The 24,825-nt window shown below is 60.6% G+C and overlaps 1 protein-coding gene across 1 annotated transcript in view; it reads left to right on the top strand.

Moving 5' to 3' along the window:
• The first annotated feature begins 2,991 nt into the window (after positions 1 to 2,991).
• The window catches only part of SDC3 (syndecan 3), a 34,162-nt gene continuing 12,328 nt past the window's right edge, over positions 2,992 to 24,825 (top strand). Inside the window, 1 exon segment of the mRNA XM_062190830.1 lies at positions 2,992 to 3,069. The gene's annotated coding sequence lies outside the window, so the exon portion shown is untranslated.

Here is a 24,825-nt window from a genome sequence, read left to right as displayed (position 1 = left end):
GTGGAGAGATCTGACAGGGTGGCGTGAGAGGGGTGAGACAGAGCAGGGGGTATCCAGGTGCCAGGCTGCTTCGGAGACACCTGAGGGTGGCTGTGTGCCCTGTGACGATTGGGTCCCTTCTTTGACTCATTCATTCATGAAATACTCCCCAGCACACCCCTGTACTTGTCACCACGGGGTGACCCTTAGCCCGGGTCGGTATCATGGCTTCCACTTCCAACCATGGGGCCTCAGGCACCTCTCCTAACTGCCTCATGCCCTAGTGTCTCATTGGGGAAATGGGGACAAGGTCAGATGCCTGGTGCATAATCAACCCCATTTGAGCTCTACTGTTATTGTCCATCAAGAGGTGCTCCCCACTTCTGGGCGACACAATGGAGACTGTGAACAGGATGGGGAGTGCAGGATGGGTGTGATCAGGGTGCTGATGGAGTCAGGAAGGTTTCTTAGAGGAGACAGTGCATATTCTGAGGGGCCAAGTGAGGCACGCGGGGAGGGGAGGCACCAGGTGCCTGTGTGTGCAGTGATGGCCTGGTGAAGTGAGACCCCCGGCCTGCTGGGATGCATGTGAGGAGGGATTGTGTGGACATGTTATCCCCTGAGGCTAGGCGAACAGGTGCATCTGTGAACTCCAGGCAGTCCCATGGCAGAGGCTGGGGAGCTGGAGGAGACCCTCTGGGACACAGACTTACCCGGCTCAGTTCAGGCTGTGACCAGTGCCTTTGAGGACAGCAGATGGCGCTCCTGGCCTGGCCAAACAGTCTCCATCCTCTCCACCCTCCTCCCCAGGATGTCTGGGCGCCTTGGAGCCGGCTGGAGCCTCTGCATCAGGGCCATGCTTGCCGCCCACCCTGTGCGTGCGGACTGCCCTCCTGGGCTTCCTCCAAGACAGGCCACTACTCTGTGCCTTTTGGAGTAGCCACTGCCCTCTCTGGCCAGCTCCGAGCTGCTGGCCAGCCCCTTGTCACCACCACCCTGACATCGGCAGCCCTTGGGGGTCCCTCAGAACCTGCCTGGTCCCCGGGGCTGTGCAGCCCTCCCCTCCCCGGATCCCTACTGGATCCCTGGGGCCCTTGCTTCCTGAGCACTGTCCCTGTCACCTCTGTGGGAGCCACAGTCACCCTGGCACCTGGCCTCACACACAGTAGGCCCTCGGTGTGTGTTTGCTGAATGAACGCACGAGCCCCGCACAATCAGTCTCTCTGTTAGAGTTCGGAAGTCACACAGCCAGAGTAACATGGCTCATAACCGGCACAGAACCGCAATTTGAACCCAGGTCCTTGTCCAGCCTGGAGCCAGGACTCTCCAACCCCAAGCCACTCCCCGCCCTCTGGGCCCCAGCAGCCTCTCCCCACGGTGCACACCGACCAGGATTCCGGACGACTTGGGGCCGGAGTTCCCAGAGGATTCCTCATATTTCTTACAGATTTCGAATCTCAGAGTTGGCAAGTCTCCCTTTCTCTCCAGGATCTCTGCCCAGTGGCAGCCAGCCTGGCCTTACACAGGCTGGGACAGGGCTCCCCTCCCTCCCTCTGGCTCAGCCCACCTGAACTTTGTCCCTTGGGCCCCACAGGACACCAAAGACCCTGGCGGCCTCCACGTGTGTTACCCCATGGCCACCCCTACCTCCCTGGCTGCCCGCTCACCCTGGTCTGGGTCCCTCTGGCCTGAGGGGACTGCCCCAGTTTCAACGTCTTCCAATTCCTACTTCCTGCTGGTTGGCCCTGAGTGCCATGCTGGGACGCAGGGAGGGGAGAGGAATGCGGCTCAGGTCCCACCCCTGACAACACTGCCGAACACCTCTGCTCTGAGCCTCGGTTTTCCCATCCAAGAAGTGGAGCTATGCACAGCATAGGGTTCCTAGGAGGAAAGACTGAGACCAGGAGTCTGGGGTCTGGGCTCCTGTTGGGGTTTAATAGATGTGTGTCCCCTCCCCCACACACCATGCCAATACCTGGCGGAGAGGGGAGCGCAGGGGACAGATGTGTCCTGGACACTCGTTACCGCCAGGTCCCGGGAGGACGCCGCCACCCTGCCTCCTGGACCTCGCGGGCCGTGGAGACCTGCATTAGGAAGACAGCGTGGAGCGTCAGACGCCTCTGAAGCAAGGGGACCAAGTGTGTAGCTACCACCACCGCCACAGGCTCCGGCCACCGAGGGGAACTCCCCCGGGCCTGCCGGGGACGGGGAGGCCTCCGTTCTCCCGGGGATGGGGCTCCTCTCAGAGAGCTGGCGCCGGCCTGTTGACACACAGCTGGCGGCAGGCAGGTGTCCCTCCAGGTGTTTGGGGCGTTTCTCCCGCAGGTCCCCAGGACAGCGCCCACAAGTCAGCGCGCGCCAGTGCGCCTGGGGAGACCCGACCAGGCCTGAGGTCCCCTCCGTGGACTCGCAGGGTGGGTGGGGGTGAGAGTGGGAGAGAGGGTCCTGGGAGAGACCTGTGAGTGGGGGCCCCCGAGGGCGGGGCTGTGACGCCACCCGTCCACCCGGACCTGAAAAAGAGCCATGCCCGCGGCGGGGGAGCCCAGGACACGCGTCCCGCGGGACCCCGTTCTCCCGGCCGAGGCTCCCGGGCCCCGGGCGCCCACCCTGCGGCGCGGCGCGGGGCGCTGGGGGCCGGGCCGAGCCGGGACCGCGGCCGCGGGGGGCGTTCGGGCCCGCCCCGCCCCGCGCCCCTCCTCCCGCTCCGCCCGCGCTGGGGGCGGCCCGGCGGCGGCGGCGGCGGCAGCGGCGGCGGCGGCGGCGCACGCTTCCTGCGGGCGCGGCCGCTGTGGGCGCGGAGCTGCGAGGCGGAGCCGGGCCGCCGAGCCGGAGCCGCGAGCCGAGCCGCGCGTCGCTCCAGCCGCCGGGCCGCGCCGCCGCCGCCGAGCAGCCGCCCCGCGCCGCGCCTCGGGAACAAAGGCGCCGCCGCCCGCCGCCCGCGCCGCCGCCGCCATGAAGCCGGGGCCGCCGCACCGCGCCGGGGCCGCCCACGGGGCAGGCGCCGGGGCCGGGGCCGCGGCCGGGCCCGGGGCCCGCGGGCTGCTGCTGCCCCCGCTGCTGCTGCTGCTGCTGGCGGGGCGCGCCGCGGGGGTGAGTGACGCGCGCCCCCCGCCCCCGCCCGGGACTCCCGCCCCCGCCCCCGCCGCTGCCCGCGACCCTCACCCCTGCCCCGGACCCCCGCCCCACCCGAACCCCCGTCCTCAGGATCCCCGCCTGTCCCCGGGCTGCATCCCGGACCCTTCCCCCACTGCCAGCCCTCGCCCCTCGCCCGTGACCCTTCCCCCACTGCCTGCCCCCCTACCCCCCTACCCCCGCTGACATCCTGGGGGAGGCTACCCCCCGCTGTCGGTCGCTCTTGGGGGGGCTCCTCTCCTTTCCCTTTGGGACCCCAGGAGCAGAGCAAGGCTCTCCCCACGCCCCCCGGGGCTCTATGAACGCCTCGGCGGGGCCGCATTGGGACCCCTGCCCAACCTGAGAGGCAGGGGTGGTGGGCTGGGGTCGCTATGCGTGGGGCCTGGGGGCTGGGTGTGTCTTGGGGCTGGAGTGGGCTGGGCTCTGCCTCGTGGGTGTGTCCAGACCCTGGCTGCTCAGGAGGTTTGGTGGCCTCCTTGTCTTGGGGGAGGGGGCACTGGGACTCCAGGTCCCCACCCGCAGGACACTGGCAGAGGGTGACTGGTGAAGGTGACCGGAGGGGGTGAGTGGGGCGATCCTGTGTGTGTGTCCACCCCTGAGCGGGCGCCGGGGCTGTGGGGTGTGTCCTGCAAGCTGTGCCCACCCCCCACTGGTGCCGCCTGCCCTCCTGCCTGTAGGTCTGGTGAGGGTGACCCACTGGGCATGGCGTGGGTGGGGAAGGAGCTCTGTGGGGGGCGTGTGAGTGTGTGTGTGAGCACACACATGGGTGTGCATGCATGGGCGGGCGTGACCCCGGACAGGCCCGGACTCCCGAGGGGCTCAAGTGTGTTCAGACAGAGGTGAGTGTGTGACAGGTGACCCCTGAGTGTCCCTTAGAGTGACCACGGCAGCCGTGGGGTTGAGCTGTGCTCCAGCTCCATCCCTGGAGCAGGAGGAAGGACCACACCCCCTTGGGAGGGACCCAGGTCCTCAGGGAATCCCGGGTACGGTGCACATGTGGCCAGGTTCTGGGCTAGGGCTCCGTTCCCCCAGGCTGCACAGGACCCAGGCCTCCCAGGCACTTCCCTCCACCTCTTTGTGGTCTGAAAAACAGGACAGCAGGGACCCCAAGGTCGCTTCCCCAACTGACAGGTCCCTGTGCAGCCTTTACCGCCTGGGGGATGTCTGCTAGGGACAGGGGGAGTGTTGAGTGCCCACCTGCATGAGGGGCCCGGTGACCTGGATGCCTCATGGCCCATGAGCAGGTTCGGGGAAGAGGGAGGGATCTATGCCCAGCCCAGCCCAGCCCAGCCGCCAGGGTCACTTTCTCAGCTACATTTACATCCTTAACATTAAAGACTGGAGTCCCACATAGTCCAGGATTCAAATCCTGGTCCCACGTTCCTGATGTGATCCTGGGGATCCTGGGCATGGCATCTCACATCTCTGAGCCTCAGTTTTGCCCTCTGCAAAATGGGGCTATTAGCACTGTCCCTGGAGAGTGCAGTGTAATGAGATCTTGTGTTCACTGGTGTGAAAATGAGTGGCAGGGCGCTCAGGACAAAAACGCTTTAGACCCAGGGCAAGTCCTGACCCTCCCTGAACAACTGTCCCTTATTCATGGAAGGAAGGCTAGTGATCCACGCCCCACGAGGTGGTAGAAGGAATTAAATGAGAGCATTCAAGGACTTGGTGCATAGTAGGGCCTCAACGAGGCGAGGAGCCCGGGATCTGAGCATGAGTGGGTGTGATCTGCTTCAGGCTCGATGCTGGGAAGCGGAGCAAGCAAACGCCCGAGGCCCCGAGGCTAGGGTGTCCCTCTGCAGCCTCACATCTTCTCGGGGCTCAGCTGAAGAGGAGGGACCTGGTCCCTCTTATGCCTCCCCTGGCCCTGGAGGCAGAGGGTTAATGGGTGGGGCCTGGTTGCCAGAGTGCTGCCTGTAGCAGGAGGGACTGGGGTAGACCAAGATGGGCAGTGGCTGGGGCAGGGCAGGCAGGAAGGTGGTGTGGTGGTGGGAGGGTTCGCCCGCCCGCCCATGTGCCTGTGGAGGGCTGTGTGTGTGTGTGTGTGTGTCTGTCTGTCTGCCTGTAGGGACTTCCAGGCTGGGGATGGCAGGATGACAGTGAGTGTCAGGGTGTGTGTGCCTCCTGGCGTCTCCTTGGCCAAGCCCTCGCTGCTGAGAGCCCAGGGGAGGGCGTGCCGAGGGGGCTGCCTGGCCTGCTGTGCCCGCCTAAGTCACCACTCGCTCTTCATTATTTCAAAAGTCCCAGCTGGAACGGATTGCAGGTGTCTTGTTTGAATACTCCTGGTAGTGAGAATTCACTCCTCTGTGGCTGTGGGATCCTGTAGAAGTGACTTAGCCTCTCTGTGCAAGGGAGTGGACGCAGATGAAAGGGGTTAACTTGGAAAGCTCTTTAGCACAGTTCCCGGCACAAAGGCAGTGCGCAACACAGACTGATTTCTTGTTCTGTTACAAAGTTGCCATTCTGTGGTAGGGAATAGGGGTGGGTGGGGAGGGGAAGGTGGGCGGCCGCGGGGAGTCAGAACAGAGAATGAAAGGGGTTCCTTTGGAAACACCACTTTGGTGGCCTCAGCCTGCTGTGCCAGGGTGAAAAGTTGGGGAACCCTTGGCAGCTCTGGGAACTAGGGTGAGCCATCGTCCCTGCCAGCAGGGTTCTGCTGCCTGTTAGCTCCCACCATGAGGGGGTTCCCAGGATAGACACCTGCCATGCGGTTTGGGGTTTCTCCCTTTGTCTCCAGTGCCTCTCCTGTGACCGGGGTGTTGCGCAGAGGAAGTGAGCTCCCCAGGTCCACTGAGCCCTCAGGAGATGGGGGCCTTTTCAAGAGCGAGCCTGGAGGGAATCAGAGCAGGCTTCCTGGAGGAGGAGGGTTTGAAACTAAGCTATGAAAGTGGTTGCCTTGTGAGTCTGAGCAAGCTGAAGCTTGCCCTCACTGTCGGCACTTTCTTGGCTTTCTGACCTGTCAGAAGGACAGGCCTCGTGGCTTGCAGGATTGTTCATCCAGGGTGTATGTGTGACAGCGCCCTCGCCGAGGAGTTGGGATTTGCATGTGGAGTGGCCCAGAGCCTCCAGCTGGGAGTTCCCAGCGTTTCTGCTTGGTCTCTGTTGGGGCTTGGAGAAGATGGCTTGCTCCTCCCAGCTCATGGCTTGGGAGTCCCCTGGGATGGGAGCTGAGGGCAAGACAGCCCTGGGGGGGGGGGGGTCAGCTCTGGGCTCAGCTCTGGAAAAGTCTGGGGGGCAGTGGAATGGGTTAAAGGGTCTTCCTGCATCCTGGGACCCCCACCCCAAGTGGCCGGGAGGAGAGGGGTGGTGATTGTGAGAGGGGCTGCCGAGGTGTCCTGGATGCTGGAGCAGGGTGGCGCCAGCTCCAAGTCTGTCCCCATTCTGTCCTGGCTGTGTGATCTCAGGCAGGTGCCTTTACCTCTCTGGGGCCTCCCCCGCCCAAGAGGGTGCTTTCCTGGCTGCTCTTGCTCCTGGGATTCTCCTGTGGTCTTGGAGCTTGGGATGTGCTTGGGATGTGCTCATGTTGCAGAAGGGGGAAAGGCCTGCCCAGGACCCTTCTACCCCCTCCCAAGGCTCTGTCCTCTGCTCTGAGGCTCACTGGGGATGGATCGGGGGAGAGCTTTGTAACTGTGGAGGGCTGTGTGTGGCCAGTGCATAGGAGAGGGGCAAATGACGGGACCTCAGGATGAGGGGTCTGCGTGGTCACCCTTCCCCCTGGTGTGGCCCCAGGGCCCCCCAGGGTTGGGCACTTCCTCTCCTAAGAGGCCACCAGGCCTGTCTGTGGTCTCCAGTGGCCCTTAGAAAGCTACGTGGAGCCATATCCATGTCCATTCTGGCTTCTCCCTTGAGCCTTCGCCCCTTTGCACCCAAGATTCCTTGTGGCCTAAAAGAGGCGCTCTGCGAGGGGTGTGCCCTGGTAGGGCCCCTAGCAGGGAGTGGTGTCAAGTGCTTTCCTGATAGACCGGAGCTTCCTGGGGCAGCCTCTGTGGCTGCCTTGTTTCTTGCTGAATTCCCCAGGGATCACTGTGTGCTTGTCCCAGAACTGATGGCTCACATGAATGAATGAATGTATGAATGGGGGAATGTGTGACAGAAGGAAGCTGGGGCTCTGGGTCCTGTCTTGCCGAGGTGGCCTGGGAAGTGGCGAGGCTGGCAGAGTGCTCTAGGGCCCAAGGTGTGTGCCGATGGCCAGGGAGGCACCGGGGGCTGCTCGGGGCGGGCCTGCGGTCTGAGCCGCCTAGGCGCTGTCCCACCACATCTGGGCGGGACACAGCGGCTGTGGCTCCTGGCTGGGGCCCAGCTGCAGGAGCCCTGTGATCTGGTGTCTGGGGGGCAGGGTGGCCAGAGCCAGGAGCTGCCCTCGGCCCAGCTGCTTGTTCCCACCATGCCCCCAGCCCCTGTCCCAGCAGGGAACAGGGTTTGGCCTCGTCCCGGGACCACCTGGCTCGTCACAGGCCTCAGTCCCCCGTAATGCTCCCTCCCATCCTGGGAACATCGCGCTGAAAGTATTTGTTGACTGACACCCTCTCCCCACCCCCACCCCCCATCATTTGCCTTGGCTCTCAGCCTCCCAAGATTCCAGGAGCCTGGGTAGCCCTCACTTCCGGCCGCCCTCCCTCCAGAGCAAGCCCTGGCCAGAGGGGCAGCCTTTCCCCTCCCCCACTGACCAGGCCCAGTCTCAGTGCCAAACAGGAAGCTGTGATCACAGAGGAGTCTGGGCGGCCTGGGCTGAGGGCCCAGCTCTGGGATGGGGTGGGAGTGGCCCTCACAAGTGGCTGCGCCCCTTTCCTACCTGACTGCTCACGTGGAGCACAGGGAAGGCCTGGGCCCAACATTTCTGCCAGTCTCCATTGCACCAGCCGGTCAGGGGCGGCCTTTCCCACCCCTAGGACTCCACCTGGCCTTGGTGCTGTGTCTGTTTTGGAGTCTGCAAGCTTGAAGCTGGAGAAGGAGCAGGGATCCTGGAGCCAACTAGTCCTGGGCTGAGATCCTGGCTCTGCCAGTTTCTTGCTGTGTGACATTGGCAAGTGCACTTAACCTCTCTGAGCATCAATCTCTGTAACAGGAGGCTTCAGGGTTGTTCGGGAAAGAATCACATGAAGTAATGGAATAAATGAAGCAGTGAAGTAACCACGGAGCGGGCTCTGACGCAAGCGCTGGTTTGGCCATTGACTCGCTTTGACTTTTGTTCTTTGCCTGTTCCTCTCCTGGTCTGACTGTGCAGTCACTCTTGTGGGTGGGGGTGTGGCTTTCCCTTGGAGAGTGTGGGACCCCAGTTTGAATGATCCTGAGCGACCCTGGGGGTGGGGACTCCCAGAGGGGGTGCTTTCTGGGGTCTCATGGTGCTGAGCTCGTGGGGGGGATTTGGCGCAGCTCCGATCCAGTCTGGGGACAGCGGAGCAGACCATGCAGGCTCTCGCTGCCCTGGAGCTGCAGCCTAAGCCCAGGACGCGGTAACGCTGGGTGCTGTTCACTTTCCTCCTGGCTGGGTAGCACCTTGGGCCCGGGCTGAGGGAGGTGGCAGCCGATGTCTCTGCAGGATCTTGGGGTGAGCAGGCCCCACAGCCTGCCCCCTATAGGCCGTGGCTGGAGATGACCGGGGCCCTACCCGAGGATGGGGGCTGGTTCTCTACCCTTCGATGGTCCCCTTGCGTCTGCTGACTCAGAGGTTGGTGGCCGCCTCCTTGCTGAGAAGACAGCACAGAGACGTTAACCCACCTGTCAGAGCTCACACAGCCAGGAACTGGTGGATCCCAGAGTCCAGGTGTCCCCTTGTCAAGATGTCCCCTTCGCAGCTGTGGGTTCCTGGGATGGGGCGGGGATGGGGCGGGGCTGGGTGAGCCCTGGCTTGGGTCTTCTTCCTGATTCTGGAGGGGCCCCAGGCTTCTAGGCTGCAGGTCCTGTGTCACTTCCCCCTGAGGTCAGCCTTGGCCTCAGCTTCCCCAGAGCTTCCTGCACCCCCTGCCCTGCCCGCTGACCCCCCCCCCCATCCATTCTGTTCCCCATCGCCGCCGCCAGCCCAGACTTTAATGAGGGTAATTTAGAATCAATCACCAGCCGGAGCTGGAAACCTAATTGCAGCAAACTGATTGCCAATCCCATTGCCAGCACCAGGAGGCTGTGGGCCGCTCATTAGACCTGTGCCCCTCCCTGGCAGCGGCTTGGGGGGCCCCTACAGGGGCTGTGGAGACTAAGTAGGGAGAGCTCCTGGAGAGCTGGGGGGAAGGGTGCATGCGCTCTTGGGGTGCCTGGCGGAACCCACACAGTTCCCCTCTCCAGGGCGCACAGCGAGGTGGGTACCTGGGGTAGTCCTCATCCCCCTGCTGCCCTCCTCAGGGCCAGCCCATCCCTGGGGGTGGGGGGCTTGCAGCCAGATCTCCCCGGGTCCCGCCCACAAGGGGCTCCTGTGTGAGGCAGACCCAGGCACAGGTGACAGCAAGGGCAGTGCCAGGGGTCAGTGGCTGCTGGCCACGCCCCACGGCGGCCCTATGAGGCTGCAGGTGTTACCCCACTTTACCGATGGGGACACAGAGGCTGCCGAGGTCAGGCTGTGGGCAGGTCTCTGGCCTTGGAGCCCGTGCCTGCTGACAGGGGCCTGGAGGGGTTGGGACAAGGCCTGTCTGTTGAGTGTCTGCTGTGCTGGCCTCTGAGCTGGGGGGTGTCTGTGGCCATTTGTATCCTGTGGGTCTCCCACACCTTGCTGGGGGAGGAGGTGTGTCTGCGGTGGGCGTGTCCTGGCTGTGTCAGGTTTCAGGGCAGTGCTGCCTCCCCCTCCCAGGCAGGTTCCAATCCCAGCTCTGCCATTGGCAGTAGAATGAATTTGGGCAAGCCACCTCTTCTGTCAAGCGGGGCCAGTGATTCTGGGAGAAGCACGGGGGAGGTAGCATCTAGTTGGCAACTAGGTACAGGAATCTACTGCTGACTGGTTGTTTTTGTTTTAATTCCACTTTCTCCAAGATTGTCACATCTCAGAGGTGAAGCTGCCACCAGCTGGTCACATGAGAATGGGCAAGCTTTTCTCTCCTCGGGCCTCTACTTTCACATCTGTGAAATGGGGAGTTTGGATGGGCTGGCCCAGGTGCCCTTCCAGTCTGTATGTTTGGGGAACTGTCAGAACTGAGGCCAGAAAGAGCAGGGCCTGACCTGGGGTGGGGGGGGCTGGTGGGGGAGGGTGTAAAGCCGGCTTACTCCACGGAGCCCACCTGTGGTTCTTCTTGAGCCAGGGTGAGGGGGATCCTTCTCCTTGTCCCGCATGGGGGGCTCTACTCCTCTCCCCAACCCCGCCACAGTCAGGCCAGGCCAGGCCAGCTGCAGGCTGGGGGTGAGCCTGGCTTTCTGGGTAAAGGAGGAGCACAGGACAGGGGCTCTGCTTCCTGGGTCTTTACGCTGCTGACCTGCCAGTCACTGACGCTCCCTCTGTGTTTGGCCCATGCCCGGCACTAGGAGCCCTGTGGGGCTTCAGTGTGGTCTCTGCCCTCAGGACGCTTCCGGCCAGGTAAGGGAGCCGGCACAGGAGAAGGGCCGAGTGTGTGGTTTTTTTCTCTGGAGACTCAGGGAGGGCTCCACGGAGGAGGCATTCTTTCAACTAGGCATTGAAGGATGAAGGCACATTGATCGGCTGAGGGACCAGAGTAGACAAAGGCTCAGAGCGGGAAGGGAACTGATACCCTAGGAGATTAGAGTGCCGTTAAAAGCAGCAGTTTCCAGCCAGAAGAAGGGCACTGGCTGGATGTGGAGAGGGGAGCACACTTCCCTGGGGTGCAGGGTGCCACCCTAGGGTGCTGCTGTTTTATGCATTCAGCAGGCACTGGGCACTGCTTGGCCTTTGTGCTTTGGGCTGTCCTAGGGCTGAACAGTTGCAAAACCTAAGCGTGGGAGGCTACAGTGGACTTGGGGTGAACTTTGAGTTCTGTCCTGTGGGTTGGTTTGCAAAATGGGTGCAGCCTTGCCTCCCTGAGGGGTTGATGGAAGATACAGCCAGAATGTGGTAGGACAGTGATGAACATTGAGTTATGCCCAGGAATGCCTGCCACACACAAGACTTTGCTCAATATATAACTCACTCCATCCTCAACCATCTAAGGAGGGAGCTGTACTTATCTCAGTGTTGTCGAAGAGGAAATCAAGGCACAGAGAAGTAGCACATCCAAGCTCACAGCGCAGGTAGGTGGCATGGTTGAAACTTGGACCCCAGCATCGTGGCCCCAGAGTCTGAGCTAGTGCCTCAGCCCTGCTCTGTGCTAACACATGCATTGCACACTCAAGTGTATGATCCGAGAAGATGAACTTGAAGCCGGTCCAGTCTGGTGAAGTACCTGATCTTGCGCCGGCTTTCACCTGTGTCCCTTCTGTACCATGGGTTTTCTGTCTGTCTGTTGGGACAGGAGCTGAGGCTCCTGACTCTGGGTAGAGCACCAGACCCTCAATCAGGTTTCTTCCCTTTACCTGTCTCTGTTCCGCACTGAATGCAGGCCCAGCTCCTCCCTCCCCCTTCCAGGAAGTCTCCATGGATGCCCTGAAGCCGAATACTCTAAGCCAAATCCATCAGTGCATTCAGGGTGCTTCCCAGCCTCATCTCTTTGCCCTGTACTCCCCACGCTGCTACCACCCAAGACCCTTGGCTATTCCCTGAGCACAGAGCACACCACTGTCTCTTTCATGCCTGCCATGTGCAGTTCCCTCTCCGTGGACTGTTCTTTCTCCAGGGAACTCCTACTCATCTGCCAGAGCCCAGCACTGATGTCCCCTTCTCCCAGCTCCCAAACATGCAGAGCCCCTCCTTGGCACCCTCTGTCCTGCCTCTTCCAGCTTCCCTGGCTCTGCTCCTCTTCTACTCGGTGGAGTTCTCTGCCAAGCCCCAGGTCTGTTAAATGGCTTCCCAGTGTCTGGTTCCCCCCAGCATTACTTGGTTAGCTCCTTGGAGCCCTCTCTTGGATACATTGTTGCAGCTGCTAATCCCTCATTACATCATCTCCCTCCCCACACTCTCACACATGGTACTTTGTTTCATTTCCCCAAATTCTGACTTTGCTACATTGCTGCTTTCCCCTGCTTTCACACATCCTGGATCTGTTTTATTTCTAGTTCTCCCCTGTTGTCACACCATGTCCTTTCTCCCCAGCCCTCTGCTCATGTGACCACCAAGCTTGGGAGAAGAGGGCGTGGAGTGTGACAGCAGGGAGCAGTGGGCAGGAGGGGATACAGCCTTCCAGCCTCAGTGTGTGAGGAGGTGGGGGCGGGGAAAGGTGGCCTTGGCCCTTTGGGACTGTCTCAGGAGGCTGGACCTGCTGTGGGCTTTGGAGGCTGCCCCTTGGTTATGGAGAGATGGTCCCCCTCCCACTCCCCTCCCCTATCTGCCTCCTGCCCACCTCTTCCTCAGCCTCCCTCCCCCTCCATCTCTCTCCCCCCCCTCCCCTCCCCCCTTCTCCCCTGCTCTGATCCACCCTCCCTTCCCCAGGTGTCTTGCTCCCTCCCTTCCCCCCAGCTGCACTCCTGGAGGCAGGGACGGAGAATTCCCCTGGGTGACTGAGAGGCAGTTAGGGCCAGAACCAGAGGAGCACTGGAGTTTCTCAGACCCTGCGCCTAGAACTCACAGTTCCCTTGCCAGCCCTCCAGAAGCAAAGCTCCAAGGGCGAAAGGAGACATCCCTGGCCTTGTTGTTCAGAAGAGGGGCTTGAGCCCAGAGACGGAGCGGCTGTGCAGGCGCACACAGCAGGGAGGGTGGAATGGCTGCCCAGAGCCCTGACCCCTGTATGAGCTCTGGGCACCGGGCCCAGGCCAGCTGATCCCTGCACTCTTGTGCGGTAGGGAGTGGGCTCTTGGGGACACTCAGGCCTAGCAGGGGCCCCAAGGACAGTCCTCTGAGCCCAGGGGAGTCCTTTTTTCCAAGTGCAGCCACAGCCATGCCTCTGTTCAGGCTTTGTGTGTGCACGTGCTCGTGCACTGGGCTGTTGCAGTATGTGCTGCTGTGTGGGGGCCCTGGGGTCTGTGTAGAAAGGGCGCTGGTGGCCTACACCCAGGCATCAGGAACACCCCGTGGCTGGCCCTCCCCCCCTTGTCACTGCCCAGGGCTTGCCCCCAGTGCTGGGTGGCTGTGGATGTTAGGGGCTCCCAGGAGGGTGCTGGAGGAAGTTGAGAGACAGCCTACAAAGGTTAGTGCACCCCTAGAAATGTACACACACACAAAGGGACAGGGCGTACTCAGCCATGTGCACAGGTGCCACTCTCAGTGGCCTCATTGTGTGTGCGCAGAACAGGCATCTGAGACTGTCCCAGACATGGGGGTCCCGAGGCACCCACCAGAGATGCCCCGGATGGGCCTGCCCATGTGCCTATTCACACCCATATATGCACATGTGCGCACACGTTGCCAGGGCTCTGAGCTACCAGGAGTATCAGTCCTTAATCCCAGCACTTAATCCCACGGTCTAGGGAGCCCAGGCCAGGGGGGCAGCTGGGCATCTGGCCTCCTTAGAGGTGATTAAGGCAAGGACGAGGGGGTGTGGCGGGATTCGGAGCCTTGTCTCCTGCCTGACCTCCGGGGATAGCCCCTCACCTCCCAAATGAAACCCTCCTTGGAAGCTTCGGAGGCTCTGTTCTGTGTCATTTAGCACGTGCTGGGTGCAGACGTGCGGGGGGGAGGGCCGCGGCTGTGTGTCCCTGAGCAGAGGGCTGGGGTGAGAGGCCAGGAGCGGGGAGTCCCCTCTCCTAATGGCTCACTGACATGCGCCCGAGTCAGGACAGAGGCCCCGCAGCTTCTGCTCTCCCGGACTTGCATCTTGTGGGGGCATTTCTGGCGAAGAAGGAAAGTGAGGCCCAGCCCGGAGATGCTGAGCTGGGGACTCTGAGCAGGGGGAGGAGGGTGGCTGGGGGAAGGGCGGGATGGGGGGCTTCGGTGGAGGGAGAGGCCTGAGCTGTCCACTGACTGAGGCACTCCCGGCGCACTTGGTGGCCAGGACAATGCGGCGCTGTGGCTCTTCCCAGGTGGGGTGGGGGTGGGGGATGGAAAGGGCTGTGGTGCTCAAGGCAGTCCCCTGGAGCTGCTGGCCGTGGTCGGGGGAGCGTGGCACTGAGGCCTCTGTTGCCACAGAGGTGGCAGTCACCCCCAAATTTGTCCAGGGATTTGGGAAATGGGACAGCGGCCCCCATCACAGCCCTTTCCTGATGTCCAAGTTTGAGCCCAGGTCCTCCTCTTCTAAACGCCGTTCTCTGCCGGGCTGTGGTTCCTGAGATGGACCGTCTGGGACTCATTTGGCCCCCATGAATCCATTTGTTTGCTTGGGGGCTGGGGTGGTGGGAGTCAGGCCCCCAGGCTGCCCTTGCCCTGGTGGGTCCCTCCGCAAGCTGGGGTGTTGGGGCTCTGACCCTTCCTGGGGAGGGTTCCGGAGGAGGCTCCTGGTTGGAGGGGACAGCTCAGCTGAGAGCCAGAGGGCTTTGGGTTCAGGGAAGCCATGGCCAAGTGCTGGGTAAGGAGTCAGGGGCAGGCCATGTCTCTGGAATGCAGGGCAAGTGGGACCCAAGGCACTTGGGGTCCCTGAAGCTAGCAGGCCTCTGGACGAGCCAGGGCCCCAGTAGTTAAGCATGAGTTTGTCTCCCAATGCCCCCTGTGCTATTGAGAGCAGCATGGAGGACAGACAGTTCAGCCGGGAGGGCTTGGGCCGGGGCTTTGGCTGTGGGCCCAGGAGGGCTGGCAGTACCCACAGCATGTCCTGGGCCCTCCAGTGGCAGGTGGGGGTGTTGGGAGGGGAGTGGGGTGGTGGGGATTTCTCTGACTCTCCCCACCTGAGCGGCAGGGATTCCTCAGTCTCCCTCCCTGACCAGCAGTGTGAGCTGTGAGCTGTGAGCTCCGAGAGGCGGGGAAGGAGGAACTTGCTGAAGTGTCAGGGCTGGAGGCAGGGGACTAAGGGGGTTCAGGCTTCGTACCTGAGCCCAGCCCAGTGAGGGTGCACATGAGGGGAGGGGCATGCTGTGCACCTGCCAGACAAAGGCTAGCAGCTCAGGCCCAGCCGCAGCCCCAGCCCTCGGGACAGAAGGCCTCCGTGTGGAGACTATTGAGAGAGGCAACCAGCCAGGGACTTGGCGGCTGCCAGCTGTCCTGGGTGGAGGCCAGTGCCTGGGAACCAATGGAGGTGGGACAGGGCGGTGATGGGCAGGTCCTGGACAGCGCAGGGTTGTCTGTCCTCCCTGCTGCTCTAGATAGCACCTGGGGCAGGGGACAGACCGACTTGCATTCAGCCACTGAGGCCCTGGCATGCTTCTGTCCCCTTCTCTGCCAGGGGTGTATGCTCATGCCTCTTCCTGAGGCAACCCCGGGCCACCCGCATGGACTGAGGGCCGTAGTGGCAGAGGGGGGCATCCCAGAACCACCGGGGGCCGTGGCCTGGGGTGGGGGGGGTGGCCAGCGGGAGTGTGGAGCTGCCTCCCTTCCCTTGGGTCTCTCTCCAACAACCTCACCTGACAAAGTGGCCTTTGATGAGCATGGAAGAGGCAGTTGATGACAGTTGAGGAGCCGGGCCTCTCCCGTGTGTGGTCCACAGAGTAAATGTTTGCTTGGGGGTGGGGAGGCTGTGGAGGCTTCCCCTGGGGCTTGGTTGTGGGGGGCAGCTGGAAGGGGCAAGGAGGTACGGAGGGATAAGGCAAGGCTGTTGTCAGGATAAGGAGCACTGGGCATCTCTGGAGGATCTAATCGACTTCCCTGAGCCTCAGAGGCACACTCACTTTTGTTTGCACATACCATATGATTCATCCATCTAAAGTGTATACAGTGTCCCTACTTATCTGTAGCTTCCCTTTCCGTACTTCCAGTTACCTAAGGTCAGCTGTGGTCTGAAAATATTACATGGAAAATTCCAGAAATAAACAATCCGTAGGTTTTAAATTGTTTGCTGTTCTGCGCAGCGTGATGAAACCTTGTGCTGTCCCACTCCATCCTGCCCAGCCCATGGGCCTGGCCATTCCTTGGGTCCACGTCCTGTGACCTAGTGCCTGTTGTGGTGGTGCAGTTCTTGTTTTACCTGGTGATGGCCCCAGAGCCTGGGAGTGGTGACATCCAGGAGAGCTGGCCATGCGTCACGGAAGGGCAGAGTCACCATGGAGCTGGGTGGCAATGCCCCGGGGCTTTAGCAGTAAACACTCAGGAGGACACAGGTGCACCCACCGGGTCTTGGACTGCGTCCCCTGCAGGTGAGAAGGCAGGGCTGTGGCTCAGCACGTTGGACTATATTTATAGCGCTGTGCAGCCGCCACCAATTTTAGAACCTTTTTTTTAGTGCTCTGAAAAGAGGCTCTTCAGCAGTCGCTGCCTGTTTCCTTCTAACCTCCTGGTCCTAGATCGTCAGGAATACGCTTTCTGTGTCTGTTGGGATTCGCCTGCCCTCGACATCGGCTGCAAGTGGAGTCACGCGCCTGGCGGTCTTCCGTGACCGATTTCTCCCACCTGGCGTAACGCCGTCCGCGCTCATCCCCTCCTCAGCCCGTGGCGTGATGTCCCTGCTCTTTCGCTGATGACACTGTGTTGCAGGGACAGAACACATTCTATGTGTCTGTCATCAGTTGATGGACATTTGAGCAGTTTCAACTTTTTGGCCGTACTGAGCACTGCTGCTGGAGTTGTTGTTTTATTTTTTTAATGTGAACATATGTTTCTATTTTTCTTGGATGCCTAGCCTAGGAGTAGAGTTGCTGAGTCCTTTGATAACTGTGTTTACCATTTGGACAACTACAGCGCCCCCGGTGGTGGACGATGGCTCTGTGTCCGCATCCTCACGGGCGCTTGCTGCTGTGACACTTCTTGGTCACCTCCGTCCTCGTGTGCACTCATCACTCACCCCGATGTTTATAGAAAGAACAGGACCGGGTGCTGGCTGCCAAGCTGGGGAGGGAATTGATCCCTTGAGGAGTTGCTGAGAAGACACAATGACACAATAGCTTTAACAACCCCCTAGGGCCCATAGTAGGTGTTCAGTGACAGGAATGGAAGATTATCAAGAGGAGAGCACCTGCTGACCCCCTGCTGGTGTGGGCACTGTGCAGTCCTCACTGCCCTCTGGGCTCTGTCATTGTCCCATGTGCAGATGGCAGAACTGAGGCCCAGGCCTGGCAGCCTGCCCCGGCCACCAGGGGGAAGAAGTTGGGGTCCGGATACACAGCCTGGTTTGTGTCATCTCATTCCAGCTTCCCAACCTTTGAGGCCACTGCTGATAGCTGATACCATGCCCACTTAGTAGGAGGAGAAATTGAGGCTCAGAGAGGCAGACTGACCTTCCCAGAGGCACACAGCTGCTGAAGGCCTGTGCTGGGACAGGGACCCAGGAGTCTAGCAGCTGAGTCCCTGGCCAATGCAGGATGCCTGCCTGTCTCCCAGGCCTCAAGGGATTGGGGTGAGGATGTCAGTCTGCCCCTCCCTTCCTCAGTCCCCTCTGTGTCCCACGCAGACCTTCATCTGGGCTTGAAGGCAAAGTTGGGGGTGGACCTAGATGGACCTCTGGTGGGCTCTGCCAGCCCTGCCCCCAGTCTTTCTGTGCCTCAGTTTCCCACCTGGGTGCTGGTAGGGGCACCTCCTGAGGCCCCTGTGGCTCAGACCACATGGCTGCTTCTGTCCCTGGAAGTGGAGCTGCCCAGCAGCCAGTGGGATGGTCCTGGATGGGGGCAGTGAGTTTGTGCTGGTTATAAAAAACCCGGGCAATGGAAGGGTGAGGGAGGCCACAACCTGGACACCCACCCACGGACAGTGTGTGTGGTATGTGCCCTCAGGTGTGTGCTTGGCGTGTGCCTGGGGAGAGGGTCAGAACCCTGCGGTCTCCCAGCACAGCCACAAGGCCGGACCTGCCTCCTGCTGACTCGAGCAGGACCTGTTTGGTTTCCTGGAAGAGGCCCAGGTCAGCCCAGCAGAGGCCCAGGGCTGGAGAGGTTCCTGGGGAAGAGGCCCAGGTCAGCCCAGCAGAGGCCTAGGGCTGGAGAGGTTCCTGGGGCCCCCTCACCTGCCTTCAGGCAGCTCCTTAGATCAGCTGAGCATCCGCTATACCCTTAGGGCTGGGCCTAGGGCTGTGGGAACCAGACAAGGCATGGAGGCCTCTCCTTGATCCCCCAGCCCCTCACTCCCTACTGCACCTGCCACCCCCTCCCCCAGCCATTGAGCCCATGGAATAAGGAGGCCCATTTCACCAGGTCCTGAGAAGATGGAGTGGAGTCAGGCAGGGCTGGTGCATGGAGGGCACTCTGGGAGTGCCACCCCCACTGCCTAAGCCTGGTGGAAAAGTGGCCAGAACTGCAGGCTCCCCTGGGAGCCTTCAAATCTGCATGGTTTTGCATATAATTTGCATAGAGATTTTATGACAAAAATGTGCTGGGAGGTGCCTGGGTTTCTATTCCCTCCTCCCAACCACTTGGATGGAGTCCTCTTGGCTGGGGTTTGGAGGAACCAGAGGGAACCCTTGTCCACCCCCCGGTTTCACATGTGGAAGACAGAGGCCCTGAGAAGGGTAGGGTCAGTTGTACTGTGGCCCAGGGTCACACAGTGACTGGGGCAGGAGGCAGGGGGATGTAGGGCTGTAAGGAGTGATCCATCCATAGTAGTTAGTGAACAAATATTGATGGAGGCTGTGGCCACACAGTCCCTGGCCCCAGTAGCCTCCCAGGGGGAGGCTGGTATCAAGGCAACAAGCAAACAAGCTCATTTCAGGCAGCAGTGAGCCCTGAGGAGCAGCAGCCCTGGAGTGGGCAGAGCAGCAGGTGCATGGGGAGGTGATGCGGGCACAGCAATCGCTGGGGTGAACCTCGAGTAGGGCCGCTGTGGTGTCCCAGCTCTGCTGGCTGCCTGTTAGCAGCTGGACTGCTTGTCACAGCTTGTGCCTCGATAGGCTGGTTATGCAGGTGAGCAAACCAAGACCCAGCCAAGAGAGAAGAGCAGAGCACTGGCAGTTTGGCCGTGGGGAGTCAGAGCTGGAGCACCTTCCTCCATGGTGGGCTGTTCCCCGGAGACTCCAAGCCCTGGCAGTGGGTGGCCCTTGCTGCATTTGTTGGTAGGGTCGGTTGTATAGAGGCACCTGCTGGTGAGTCATGGGGTCGGGAGCTGCTTGTCTGAGCTGGGCTACCTGCCGTGTGGACATGCCTTGTCCGCCATTCCTACTCATGTCCAGATTCTCGGTCTGTCCGTCTGCTTGCCTGTCTCTGCAGGATGCTGGGTGGGACACCCCCCACCACCCCTGTTCACCTCAAGAAATTCTCTGGTGGGGGCCAGGAGGAGGCTTGCTCTACAGTACAGAGTATGGATCTTGGAGTTCAACGAATGCTGACCCAATTGCTGTGCGACTTTTGCCCAGTGCTTCCCCTTTCTGGGCTTTGGTTTGCCCATCTGTGAAATGGGGCAACAATCCCTCACTGGTAGGCTGTTTGTGAGGAGGTGTGTTATGTACATAATAGCCTGGCGCCTGGTGAGTGCTGCTTTGTGGCAGCTGTAGCCTCGTTCACGCTGAGGGGCAGAATTTTCACCTCTGGGCCAATGCCTGCGGCTGAGGATCACATCACAGACTGGGGGCCCTGCGTGTACTCTCGGGGATGCAGGCGGGCACTGGGCACAGGATTTGGAGCCATTCTGGCCAGGGTTCAAATCCTGCTGTGCTTCTGTCTATAGACAGAGACGCCTGCTTCCTCGGGCAGCTGGGCCGGGGACCGTGAGATCTGGTGCGGGGCCATTGGAGTGAAGGGAGCACGACGACGACACTGCGCAGGGACTGAGCCCCTGGGAAGGGTCTTCCTGGGAAGCAGCTGGCTTGTGGAGGAAGCCATGTGAGTCCCGGGGCCTCCTGAGGACAGACCTGTCTTGCTGATTGTGGGACCCCCAAATGCCTGGAATAGTGCACAGTAGGTGCTTCATAAATGTTGGTTGTACTGATGAACCTGTCCAGGAGGTTCTGGCCAGGTGGAGATGGTGGGGAGGGTGTTCCAGGAGTCAGGAGCAGGCTTGAAGGAGCCCGGTGTTCCCAGAACCATAAATGGTTTTGTGTGGGAGGGGCGGGGGCGGGGCAGCTGGGAGCTGGGGGACTGCTGGGTCTGGAACTGGGGCCTCCGTGGGTGGTCCCGCTCTCAGGCACCAGCCTAGGGACATCAGGGAGCAGTGTGAGTCCCCGGTGGCTGGGGCTACTAAGGCAGCAGCAAGGAAGATAGCCCTGGGTGGAGGAGGGGCCTGGCTTTCCCAGGGTCAAGCTGTCGCCCTCCGCAGGTGCAGGAGAGTGGGCAGCTGTAGGGAGGCTGGCTGGCACCTCCTTGCTCCCAGCTGGGCCAATGGAGCCAGGAACTGGGCTGGGGGGGGGGGAGAAAGCAAGCGAGTGGGGGGCGGGTAGTGTCTGGGCACTGTGTGCCAATGGGGCTGCCGGGGGTAGATGCCAGGAAGAGAGCGGGGCCCTGCCACACCAGCATCTGTGGTGAGACGTGGCTGGACTGCTGGGCCCTGCCGGCTCCCTCCCGTGTCCTTGCCATGATGCTCCTCGCATACAGCCCTCTGGGGTCTCAGCAGAAAGAAGGCACTGAGGAGGGTCCCAGGCCAGAGAGCGCAGGGCTGGGGACTTGGGGGCAGCACTCTCTTCCTGATAACACCAGTGCCGTGGGCTTCTCATGGGACATTCAGAGAACATGAAAGTTCTGAGAAAAAATGAAAATGGCTCTCATCCACCCTCCAGAGAGCGCCTGGGGAGCCTGTGGTATAACAGTGCTGAGATTTGCCTGGGTAGTGAGTTCAAGACGGGATCAAGGTCGACGTTGCTCTTGTAACTGACTTTTCCAGCGTAACCATGACAGTACTAGTAATAGCTGGCGTTTGTTTGCCTAGCTGTTTGTTACAGTGTGGGCATCCCAGCCTCCTCCTGGGAGCCTCGCGGGGTGGGCATGGACATCTCTGAGCACAGAAAGCGAGCTTAGGGCACTGTGGAGGGGCAGCCGCATCAGCCTGGCGCGTCAGCAGCACGCACCATGCACCACGGTACTCCCGGCCAGCATTACGCCCCATCCCTCCACAAAGGCGAGCCTTCAGTGGCGCATGTACTCCTTTGAGTGACCCAGTGAGGCCAGGTAAATTTGTGGCAACTGTTGGTAGCTGCCTGCTAGTCCCAGTGTCGCTGCTCGTGCCCTAATTTACTAGTCTCCTGTTGTTGGGGACATAGGTGATTTCCACCCCCACCCCGCCCCTTATAAATAACACTGCCCTGGATCTTCTTGTCCCCGCGACTGACTTCTTGGAAGCCCATGGTATCAGAGTCCAAAAAGCCCTTAGCTCATCAAGCTGGAGTTTTTGTTGTATAATTGGGGCAAAGGCAAAATGGAGAAGGGGGAAGGGGGTTTGTCCACGTCTGGGTGGCTGTGGCCTCTCGAGCCAGGGGTGCTGCCCGTTCTCCCACTGAGCTGTGGGGGAGGGGTTGGGGGCAGGTGTCCCAGTTGGGGAAGGGGGGGAGAGGAGTGATGTGGGGGAGGCCTGGAGCTGGCAGTAGAAGTGTCCCATAGGCAGGGCCCTGCTGCCCGCATTTCCTCTGTGGAGAAGTTGGCTGCAGTGGGACTGGTCCACAGGGGAGTTCTGTGGCCTTTGAGCCACACTTGTCCTTGCTTATGGAGGGCGGGGGGAGGCTGGAGTGCCGGGGGCTCTAGTGTATGTGTGCATGGACAAGGGGCCTGGCGCATTGAGGACAGTGCCAAGGAGTGTCTCTGGGCTTTGTGGATTTGGCGGGGTGGGGGTGGGGGTGGTGTCAAGTTCAGCTCAGGTTTCCCTGGCGCCTCTTGCTCTGCCCTCTGCTCCCTGGGAGGGGGATCTGGGGCCCCTTCCCCAGCTGATGCCCCGCATCTCACACGCTGGGTACTGGGTGCCTGGCCAGGGCAGCTGTGAATGGCTGGGGCCTGCTCCTGGGGCTCCCCCTCCCCACTGCCAGCCCCGGGCTCCGCATTGTGCAGCCCCCTTGGCTGTCCTGCCGCCTGGCCCTGGCCCACATTCCTGCTGAGGTGCTCTGGGTCTCCGGGGTGGAGCTGGTGAGCGTGAGGGGCACTGAGCTTTCACAGGGCCAAGGGCCTTTTAGGGGCGGGGCTAGGGATGATGGGAGTCTGCAGGGACTCAGGGGACCCTGCCGAGTTGGACCCCATTTCTAGGAGCTGCTTGTTACCTGCTGTGTGTCTGGTCCACTTCCTTTACCTCCCGGAGGGCTGCCCTGCAGGCTTACTCCCCAACAACTGCAGGTGCAGGATCATGCGGAGCGGTCGCCTCTCTCTGCCTCAGTTTCCACATCTGGAGGAAGAGGGAGTTGAGCTCAGTGATGTCTCAGGCCTAGGTTAGCTCAGCGTCGAGGCCCAAGGTGGGAACATGTGCCGTGAGACCACCAGGGAATGATTCCTGAGCGCCAACTGCGTGCTGGACAGCACTCCTAACAGCTGGGCCGGGGGAGGGAGATGTCATTCCTGTCCCCGTGTATCCAAACGGAGGCTCAGAGAGGTTCAGCAACCTGCCAGAGTCACCCAGCAAGTAAGCAGAGCTGGACTCAAACCCAAAGCGGGGCTCCCAATCCTCGCTAGAGTGTCTTAGTCACCAGGAGGGCAGAGCCCACGTCTGGCTAATTAGGGAAAGCGAGCTCGGGCAGAACTAATTACTTGTGATTTTATTCTTGGCGTCTGCAGCAGGATCAGCCTGCGCAGGGCTGCCTGGCACCCTGGCGCACTGCCGGCTGACCTGGTTTGGTCGTCTCTGTTCCTGCCACTCGCTCTCCATCCCCCCCACCCCCCGCCCCTGTGTCATTCATTCAGCTTCTCTCTTTCTCTCTCAGCACTCTCCCCTGCTGTGTGGCCTTGGCAGTGCCGCTCACCCTCTCTGGACATGAGCAGTCTCATCCACAGCCTGCATGTGACTACCAGGTTCTGCTTCCCACATAGGGAGGTGCAGGCTTCTGTGAGACGATCTCTTCCGAACCAACCGTAGGAATAGGAAGGCATCGTGAGCGGCCAGCACGGCCGCACAGCCACTCAATGCAGGCTCTGTGATGGGTCCTGTGGTTTTACTTAATTCTTACAGTGGCTCCACGAGCAGTGACTGCTCATTATCACCCCCCCACACACACACACACCACTTTACAGGTGAGAAAACCGAGGTACCGAGAGGTTAAGTGGTTTTCCTGACAGCGCACGGGTAGTACCAGTGCAGCAGGCTCCTCCGGCTGTGCCTCTGCACCTGTTTCTCTGGGAAGGCTCCTCTTGGAGGGAGGTGGGAGGGGAAGACAGTGGGGACTGCAGTCTCCTCCAGTGGGGCGGGAGGGAGCTGGCCTGGCTTTCCATTTCTCCTGCTGTCAGAGTGAGAGGTGAGTGGATGGGGCGTATCTGACTTTTCCTGATCCGTCCCCCACGCACCCTGCTCCTGGTTGGGTGGTAGTGGGGTAGGCGGGAGCCTAGGGGGACCTGGCTCCTGGTGCCAGGCCCCTGGGGAGCTGGGCCAGCCTCATCTGCTGCTCAGAAACTGACGAGGTGGTACGGTAGGGCGTGTGGCAGGGGGTTTGCTGGTCACTGCTGGGCCTGTACCTTCTGGCCTGGGAGCCAGCGCTGTGCCTGTGGGCTGAGGCTGTGGGTCAGTTGAAGGTGGGATGGTGACAAGGGGACCCCAGTATTTCATGTGTGCACTTAGGTGAGGGTGCTTCAAAAAGTTCATGGAAACTGGGATTAAAAGATGTTTATCTGGGTGCAAAAATTTTGAAAACCATGCAAGTGTCTTCATAATGTGTATTGTTCATGAATTTGGTGAAGACCCCATGTACGCAAGATTTCAGGTTTTTTTTTCTTTGCACCAAAATAAATGTGTCTTTTTTAATTCCATGATCCACAAACCTTTTGAAATACCCTTGTTTGTTCCGGGGAAGGAAAATGTGTGTGGAGGCCTGGGGGGTGGGCATGTGATGGGTTGCACGTCTGGTGGGGAGGGTGCCTATTCAGGGACATGTGGGACGAGCACTGGGGAGAAGCAGCAGGTGTTGGAGCACATGGTATGTTGGCCGAATGCTGGGTGGGGGTGGGTATTGGGTGGGTGGGGGTGGCTGTAGTTGTGGCTGAGCTGCTGTCTTGCTGTGGGCAGTAGGGACCATGGGTCACAGGTGGAGGAACCTTGGACTGAGCAGTAGGCCTGGGGTGGCCCCAGTGTTCAGGGCACAGGTTTCAGGGACCCATCTCAAATCTCAATTCTAACTTTTTCTTTCTTTTTTTAAAAAAGATTTATTTATTTATTACTTGAAACACAGAGAGAGAGTGGGAGAGTGAGAGTGAGAGTGAGAGTGAGAGAGAGAGAGAGAGAGAGAGAGAGAGAAAGTAAGTCTTTCATCCGCTGGTACACTCCCCAGATGGCCACAATGGTTGGAGTTGTGCCAATCTGAATCCAGGAACCAGGATCTTCCTCCAGGTCTCCAATGCAGGTGCAGGGGCCCAAGGACTTGGGCCATCTTTTACTGCTTTCCCAGGCCATAGCAGAGAGCTGGATTGGAAGTGGAGCAGCTGGGTCTTGATCCAGCACCCATATGGGATGCTGGCACTGCAGATGGCAGCTTTACCCACTATGCCACTGTGCTGGCCCCTCAATTCTAACTTTCAGCCTCAATGTCTGCATCTGTGGAATGGGAATAATAAAGCCTTGGGAGCTTGTGGCAATTAAGGAAGTGGTGCAGGTGCAGGTGCAGGGGACAGAGATCTCTAGAGTCCCCTGGGAGC

Source organism: Lepus europaeus, chromosome 5 (genome assembly GCF_033115175.1).
Source record: "Lepus europaeus isolate LE1 chromosome 5, mLepTim1.pri, whole genome shotgun sequence".
NCBI classification, from domain to species: domain Eukaryota; kingdom Metazoa; phylum Chordata; class Mammalia; order Lagomorpha; family Leporidae; genus Lepus; species Lepus europaeus.
The sequence above is the reverse complement of the archived record's forward strand: the minus strand, read 5'-3'. Positions and strand labels throughout refer to the sequence as shown.